This window comes from Mandrillus leucophaeus, unplaced genomic scaffold (assembly GCF_000951045.1).
Source record: "Mandrillus leucophaeus isolate KB7577 unplaced genomic scaffold, Mleu.le_1.0 Scaffold145, whole genome shotgun sequence".
In the NCBI taxonomy this organism is placed as follows: Eukaryota; Metazoa; Chordata; class Mammalia; order Primates; family Cercopithecidae; genus Mandrillus; species Mandrillus leucophaeus.
In genome coordinates, this window is record NW_012101421.1 from 2,697,625 (window position 1) to 2,706,114 (window position 8,490).

The window sequence follows — 8,490 nt, forward strand, 5'->3', positions numbered from 1 at the left end:
ATATCCATGCATTGGCATGGCATCTCCAGAGTATATCCAATTTTTATTCATCCAGATTCCCTAAATGGTCTTCCTCAAAATGCAAACTACTGAATTAATACAAAGCATATGTTGCTAAATTTAAAAAATCTAGTTCATATGAGCTACCAAATTAAAATTTAATAAAAATGGAAAGACTAAGTCTCCCTTAAATATGATCTTGTCAAAAGGTCATGAGTTTTCTTTTCCTACTAGAGGCCTTCAAACACTAGATTGAACACAGGTAGTGTACTGCTGCCCTGCCCCCAACCCATCACCACTAGTCACTCAATGTTCCTCCACTTACGATACTTACGATCTTTACCAGAGGCCAGTAAGCCATCTATAGGGAAGGAAAATATGAGACTAAAATGAATAAGAAAATAAAGATGAATAGGGTGAAGTTTGACAATGTGGTTTTATTTATCCGTAAATATAGCTTTAAGCTGTTAGTTGAGAAAATGTAATAAAATGCTAAGGTTTCCTATTATGTTTCATTCTAAACAGTAAAGTGCCTTAATAGCTTCCCACTCCATGACTGACCAATAATTCAATAGCAGATATTCTGTGTGTGTGTGTGTGTGTGTGTGTGTGTGTGTGTGTGTGGAAAGATACTTCCTTATATGTTTCACAAAGAAAATCAAAATGGATATCACTCTGAGTTTATCATTATGCCACGAGGGAAAAAGGAAGTAATGCTTTCATCAGTAATTCTATTAATGAAATATGTTTAAGTACAAATGTTTGGCCTCTTTTAAATCACTATGACTAAGCAAAGATCTCAATACAAGCAATATATTTTTCTAGAAATTTGTTAGTATTCAGTAAAGAAACCAAATTCATCCAACAGTATAGCTTTTGAGAAGTATTAAATCAAGCTGGAAAATTAAGCTTTCCACTAATTTCCTATTGTTCTTAAATTCTTCGTTAAGAGAAACAGTTTTTGTTGCTGCAAAACAAACCAAAGATATAAATAAATATAAATAAATAATAGCACCCAGTAAGAAATCTGTGCTTAGTGAAATAACAGACAAATGAGAGTGCAAATGTGTAGCCATCTGGAGAATAAGAAAATCAAAAGTCATAAGCAGCATTGGGAATTTATTACAAAGAAATTACGCCAACAACTTCGTACAGCAGTTTTCTAAGGACATGTTGAAATTAGTGGGTAAAGAAATACATTTTATACTATATATTTGGACCCTACTGATATCATTTTATACATGATTTCATGGCATAATACTTGCTAAGTAATCTAAATTAGCTTGGCTATAAATGCTGTCATACTGATGTAAAATTTGCTATCACACCACAGTCAGTCCCCAGAAATGACACAGTTTGATGGAACTGTCTAGAGCCAGAGGTTGTGACATTGGGCTGTCTGCAACATTGTTTCAGAGAAATTAATAAATCTGAAAGCAACTGAGGTATCAGGAAGACACAAAATGGAAGGTAGAAAGTAAAGGAGATAATTAAAACTATCTAGGTCAAAGAAACAAGCAAAAGTTCATCCTTACTGTGCTTCAGGAGGGATGTATATTTCACATGGGGATCTGAAATGATTCCCATCATCATAAGATTCATTTTGACATTTCTAACTCTCATCTGCTACTTCAGAATCTAGATGTAGGAGGAGGAAGAGGGAAAAATATTTAAAATGTTCTTTCCCAGTGTCTTCATCAATTTTGAAATTTTCCGCTAATTTTCAATATTTCAGAAATCAAATTCCATTAACAGGTGACATTTTCCTGCTACTTCTTCAAATGCGGAAATTGTTGTTTTTCTTTGAATCCACAGTACCTGGCAAATATTATGTGCTCAAAAATATTTCTTGAACATAATTATTGAACTAGGAATGACAGACCATCTGCAGAATTTTAGTTTAAAGTGGTCATAATTATTGGAGCAGAAAAAAAAAGTTTTAGTTTATTCCACTTAAGAGTTAATTATATTTTTTAAAAAAAGCAATTTTGGGGCCTATTTTCTTAAAGCTATGCTGTTCTCTATCATAGCCACTAGCCATGTTCAATTTTAAATTAAAAATACAGTTCCTTGGCTACATTAGTCACCTTCAAGTACTCAATAGACACATGTAGCTATAGGCTACTGCATCATAGCACAGCTCTATGATTGCAGAAAAGTCTTTTCGTCAATGTTGTTTTAGAGCATGTAAGCACCATATCCTCATTGCATATTTTTCTAAAGTGTATGTTAATTTATTCATTCAAAAAATGTATTCAATATATATTATATGCTTGGCACTGATGGTGCCAGAATAAATGAGACCCTTTTCTAACTACTTCAAATCTTTTGTAGGAACATATCAGTCAACAGTAACAACACAGAGACAGCGAGCCAAGCACTATGCGATGGAGGGCTTATTGGAGAAGACCATGATTAGAGGCAAAGAATGACCAAGAAGACTACTGAAGTGATCTTAGTAAACATTATTTATAATAATATTTATTATATAATACTATAATAAGCTACACGAAGTAGAAATGGAAAGGAGGAAATAAGAGTCAAATGCTATTTAAGAGACAGAAACAGTGTGATTTGATGATAAATTAAGTGCAGTAACTGAAAAAGAGGGATCTAGAATGACTCCCGTACCTCTGGCATGAAAGACTGAATAGCCTGCACGGCCATTATCTGAAATGAGATCTATGTGAGGAAAACTGGGTTGATAGAGGAGAGAGGACTACTGAAACTTCACTTATGGGTGCTTTTTAATGACGATGGTGTACGTGTGTCCAATACTCATGAGAAGGTTTTAGACTGGAAACAGAGTTTTGGGAATTATTATTATAGAACTATAGTTGGATCAGATCATATAACAACAGCAATGAAGAAAAGGAATTTAGACATTAAAGTCAAGAATAGTTAACATTAACAATTTCTAAAGAAATTGAAGGAAAAAAAATGAATGGGATCATAGGAAACAAGAGAAAGGAGTTTCAACCTGGAGTCAAATTTCCAAAAAGTAACAGAAGACAAAGACTAGAAAAAATACAAACAGGTCCATTTCATCTAGCAGAAGGTCATGAATGACCTTAACACACACATTTCCCATAAGTGATAGGAGCAGAGTTTAGGTAACAAGATGTCCAGGACAGAAAGAATGAGGATGATGAAAGACATACATAGACCACTTTTTCTAGGAGTTGAGCAGATACGAGCTGGAAAGAGCTAGACATGAAGTAAGATGTAGACGCAAAGGAGGATGCTATTTGTTTACTGGCTTTAATGTGGAAAAGAATTGAGCATTTATTGCTGCATCCATAATCTATGCATATAATAGGTTCATCTTAGCTGGTTTGGATTGATTGCAGTTTATTTCCAGAGCTACTGACCCTTGGCCAATGCTGTAAAATGTATTAACTAAAGATAAATGATGTTTTGTAACCATGGATCCATGAATTGTTTCAGAGCAAGATGTATCAGTCTGCTAGCACTGTTTGGTAATAATAATTGAATTTGTAATTGCACCTAATTTCAGTGGAGTCTGGGGGAGGAAGACATTCAAAGTAAAGGCTGGTAATATAGCTAGAATATGTCTATATGAAAAGCTTATTATACGAGATCTCCACTGTGAGATTTGGGTCTCCTGCTACAGAAGTGCTTCACAGGCACACCAGTAGTGGTTACAGTCTGGTAGAGGCTAAGAGCACCCGTGTGACCCAGAGGTGGGAGAACAAAGAAACCTGTGCCTGGGAACTCTAGGTCCTTTTTCATGCATATTTTTCTTGTGTTGTTTCTGTGTTATGCTATATCCTTTGCCTGTAATAAAGTTGTTCTGGGAGTACAAACCGAGCAAATGGAGTTTCCTAAGCAATGGAACACTTAAGGTGATTAAAGTGTAATTACCTCTGACTCATATAACTTCTCTAGCAAAAATGCTCAGCTTTTGCAGCCTCTCAAAGAATTTGTCACAAGTGTAATTTTTAGACTCAACAGTTACAATTTATGAGGATAGTTTTTAACCTCAAGGAAGATAAATTTAAATAATAAAGTCTCATTTACACAAAGAAAAATTTTAAAGAAACAAAAATAATTGTCTAGTTTGTCCATTAAACAACTTACCATCAGTACAGGGATGCTCAAATAACTAATTCCCATGCAAACTATAACTTGTTGGCTGTGCTCTTTTACTGTCTATTCAACCATATTGTCGCCCCTCCACCTTTGCTTTTCTATTTAACATGCCCAGGTATCTCATCCAGTTCATTGGTTTGTGGTTACATCCAAAGGTTTTCCAGCATCTAAGGGCAGGCTGAATCCCTTCGGTTCACATGAAAGATCTTCTAATTAACTCTGTTCACACACACATTCAGTAAGTACCCAGAAAGTGAGGCCAGATGGTAATGTTCATAGATATAAACTAACACAAAATAGACATATCATGATTAAAGTAGTTTAATCAAATGCCAAAGAGCATCTTTTTTCAATCAGTTAGATGTAGAATTCAGTTCCTCACGGGCCCCGTTATTGGCTGGCTATCTGACCTTGGGAAGGGTAGTTAATGTATTTGAACTTCAGTCTTTGCTGTGGAAAATGGTGACAATAATATTTCACAGTGTGATTGTGAGGGTTAAAATAAGATAATGTGTATAGAATATTTAGTCCAGTCACCAGCATACAATAACAGCAGCAATGAAGAAAAGGAATTTAGACATTAAAGTCAAGAATAATTAACATTAACAATTTCTAGAGAAATTGAAGGGAAAAAAAATGAATGGGATCATAGAAAACAAGAGAAAGGAGTTTCAACCTGAAGTCAAGTTTCCAGAAAGTAACAGAAGACAAAGACTAGAAAAAATACAAACAGGTCCATTAATACATGGTAATAATTTAAATTCAGTGAACTAGGGTTCATTAACAAATTACATGTCCATAAATACAATGCGTGCAAATATCAGTTTTCTAATACAAAGGTAAGTTTAAATTTACCTAACTGAATTTTTATGAACATATAAAGGGACTATGGCCAGACCACATATGAAAATAAAACTCTAATCCACACATCTGCACCAACCAGTCCAGAAAGCCAAACCATAACTTCCACACTGATTAGCCTGGAACAGTCAGGACTTTGTTGATGACTGCCAGCTTTCCTAATTATTGCTCCTGGTTCCAATTCAAGACCAAGCAGAGAAAGCCAAATAAGATCCTCAGACCAGTCATATAAAATATCCTGCTTCTAGTTAGCCCTCCTTCAGCATCACCATGTCAATAACCTCCAATCAAAACATATCTGAAGCTTTATAGCTTTCCCACTCCCCTGTCTGCCTTTGAGTCTCTGTCCAGTGCAAGTGATAGTGGCTGACTCCCTTCCTATAGCAAGATCTGAATAGATAGCCTCTGCTTCTTCTAATGTGAGTGGTCTTCTTCTATTTCAGCAGCATTATAAATGAAGTTAAAAGTTCAACATCGATTTTAAAATGCCATATACAGCATACACACCACACACACACACACGGCAAACACACACACGTAATTAGTGTCATTGTGCAGAAGTTACCATGGCCATTAGAGCTCACACACATGCAACCATCTGCTTGTAGATGTTCTAATTTTCCACCAGGTATATAACCCAGATGCTTATAAAATAATCAATCCAATTCTGTCCCTGTATCATTTCCTCAATACAAATTCTTCAACTACTTTAAATATTCCAGTGCTTAATCTTTCTGCTTTTCCCTGCTCATTCACCATACATCATCTTCCTTTCCATTTTGTCTGTATTCCACAGTCTAGCATTTTAGCACCCAATATTCTCATTGATCTTCAGTCCCATAAGCCTAGATAAACTCTGAGTAGACAAATATGGATTTTTCCCCAGCAATTCTCTTTCCTAGAGGGCTCCTTTTTTTGTGAAATTGTTTTCCCACTCCATCCACATAGTCTGACATTGCTGCCAATTGTAGTAATCCTATCCCCAACTTAAATGCTCTTGGGACAGACAAATTGAACCAACTGAGGGCAAGAAGAATCCATCGAGTGTTTCTAGATTTTCTTTTTAGGTACAAGTTTGGGAATTTATAAGTCTAGTGCTTTTGGAAATAACGGTTCTAGACTGGTGGAATAAGCCAGTGTGAGAATGAAGTCCATATTCTAAAGACAAAAGAAAGAATAATATATGCAGTTATCCCATTCACTGCTATGGAATATAGAACAGGAAGAAAAATTCTGAGGATGTGGTAACAAATTAGTTGAGTCTGAGGCTGTGTTGAATCTGAGGTGGCAGCAGGAGAGAGAAGTCTGGGTTGTGGATAAAAGCTCTGGCAGCAATCCCAACACATTCAGGGATAGTGGGCAGACTAACAATCAAACTCGTATTTTCGATAGTTCTGGAAATTAGCCAGATACAGTTTATAATAAAATTTTATAACTACAACATTAAAGTGAAAAGTATTATATATTCAAGATAGAAATACACTAGTTTCTGTACGAATGTCTAAATAACAATTGAACACAAATAGCTGAAAATCCTCTGGATTCTTGGACTTGTCTTGCAACTAGTCATGTCTCTGAGTTCTTAAACTTGGTAAGTGGTGTTCTAAAACCTATTACTACAGCAGGACCAAGGAATAATATTTTGAGGGTAGGAGAGGTCAAGAATGCTGTATTTGGGTCAAGATGCCCAGAGCAATCAATACACAACAGATTATCCAACGATCAATAGGAGTAATAAGCTACCAAGTCAATTCACAAATACTTATTGAGTAGTGGATGAATGTCAAGAAAACAATAATAGAAAATGCTTTGAATTGGCAATCGGGAGATTCTTATATTCCTGAGTTTGAAGATTGCTGGATCTGACTTTTGTCAAGTCATAAATCAGCTCTAAATATCACTTTTCTCACCTGTAAAAGGGAGGTGTTGGAGTGGATCATCTTATTTGGGATGCTTTAAAGCAAGCAAGTATACAATTCTCAGCCTCTCCTCCAGGAAGCTGTTCAGTATTTGACTTGAGTAGACACTTGAAAATGAAATATCAAGAAAAGAAATCAATAACAGTTCAAAGGAATAATACATGAGCCACCACAAGGCGGCCTTATAAGCAAAATAAAAGTCGAATTATTTTAAAGGAATAAGACGCTAGAGACGCAGTTACAGACAAGATGAAGTTCCTCTAGGCGGCCAGCGGAGGGAGACTCTGCTTCCCTTCCCCCGGCAGTGTGGACGTGGGGCCTGGGGGACTGGGGAACTAGGGACTGGGGACTGGGGGACTTGGGACAGGGGTTGGGGGATTGGTGAACTGGAGGCCAGGGAAACAGGGGGACTGCGGGACTGGGGGACTGGGGAATTATGGGACTGGGGATTTGGGGGATTGTTTTCAAACGCTCGGGGCAAGGACTCCCCGCCGCCTCCGGAAGGGGTGAAGAACCAGGCGACTCTAACTCCCGCGGGGCGGCCGGGAATTGCGTTTGGTTCTCCCGCGGGAGTCGCGCAGGCGGGCGACCAGGCGGAGTGGGCGCCGCCCGGCAGCTCCCCGGGCCCAGGGGCTAGCGCCCCCGACTCACCGGCTCCGCGCGTCTCCCCGCGCGTCTCCCCGAGCCGCGCTTGCTCACACCCTCCGGCTGAGCTGCGGTCGAGGCCCCCTGTCGGTTATCCCGTATCCAGGCAACCGCGAGGGCAGCGGCGGAGGCGTGGCGAGCGGGCGGCTGCCGCTCCGGGGCCTCCGGACTCGAGCCCTTGGCCCCTGACTCCCCGCGTTTCCGCGCCTGATCAGCGCTCCAGGCCGCCGCCGCTCCGCCTCCTCCCGATGCCTTTCCCTTTCTGTTGTAACCGACTTGCCAGCCCGACTCCTTTCCCTCTTTACCGGAGAGGGAAGGAGTGGAGACGAGTCAACGCCCTTTCATACAACAGCGAGGTTAGAACATGAGGGGATCACAGACCGTCCACCTTTGGAAGGACCGCAGGGCCTCTGTCTTTCTTGCCACTTGGGACGATACAACTAGGACTCCATATGATAACCCCATATGGTTTGGTTGTGACTTCAGTACTGAGAAACCTCAACGAACTGTTAAGGAGGAAAGGAGAACTTTTCCTAGTGTCTGGAAGTGGGGAAAATGACTAATTCAAGCCATTTGTCTAAGGGTCTCTTTCTTTCAAAACCAAATTTTTGAAACATTGATCCTTCTGACAAAATACTAAATGGAAGGCCGGGTGTGGTGGCACACCCCTGTGCCAGGCGTGTCCTGTCCCAGGACTTTGGGAGGCCGAGGCAGGAGGATCCCTTGAGCCCAGTAGTTAGAGGCTGCAGTGAGCCAGGATCGTGCCACCACACTCCAGCCTGGGCGACAGATTAATAAATAAATCAGTGGCACAAAATGTATCACCTACATTTTGTTTCTTCATCTGTGAATGTACACTGTGAACTGAAATAGGCTTCAGAGAGGGACAGTCGTGTCTTACACTACTCTCACCGTCTTCTTGAATGAAAACAAACACTGGACTATAAACTGA

The 8,490-nt window shown here is 39.2% G+C and overlaps 1 protein-coding gene across 3 annotated transcripts in view; it reads right to left on the reverse strand.

Annotated features, from left to right (window-relative positions):
• The window catches only part of CCDC178 (coiled-coil domain containing 178), a 542,262-nt gene extending 534,277 nt beyond the window's left edge, over positions 1–7,985 (reverse strand). For 2 of the 3 annotated variants that reach the window (XM_011974390.1, XM_011974389.1), the window contains exons 1-2: positions 7,545–7,614; positions 6,885–7,000 (exon numbers count right to left, since the gene is read on the reverse strand). The gene's annotated coding sequence lies outside the window, so the exon portion shown is untranslated. Of the gene's footprint in view, positions 1–6,884; positions 7,001–7,544; positions 7,615–7,843 lie in introns of those variants that run through there. The other variant, XM_011974388.1, reaches the window with a different exon arrangement.
• Between the last annotated feature and the right edge of the window lie 505 nt (positions 7,986–8,490).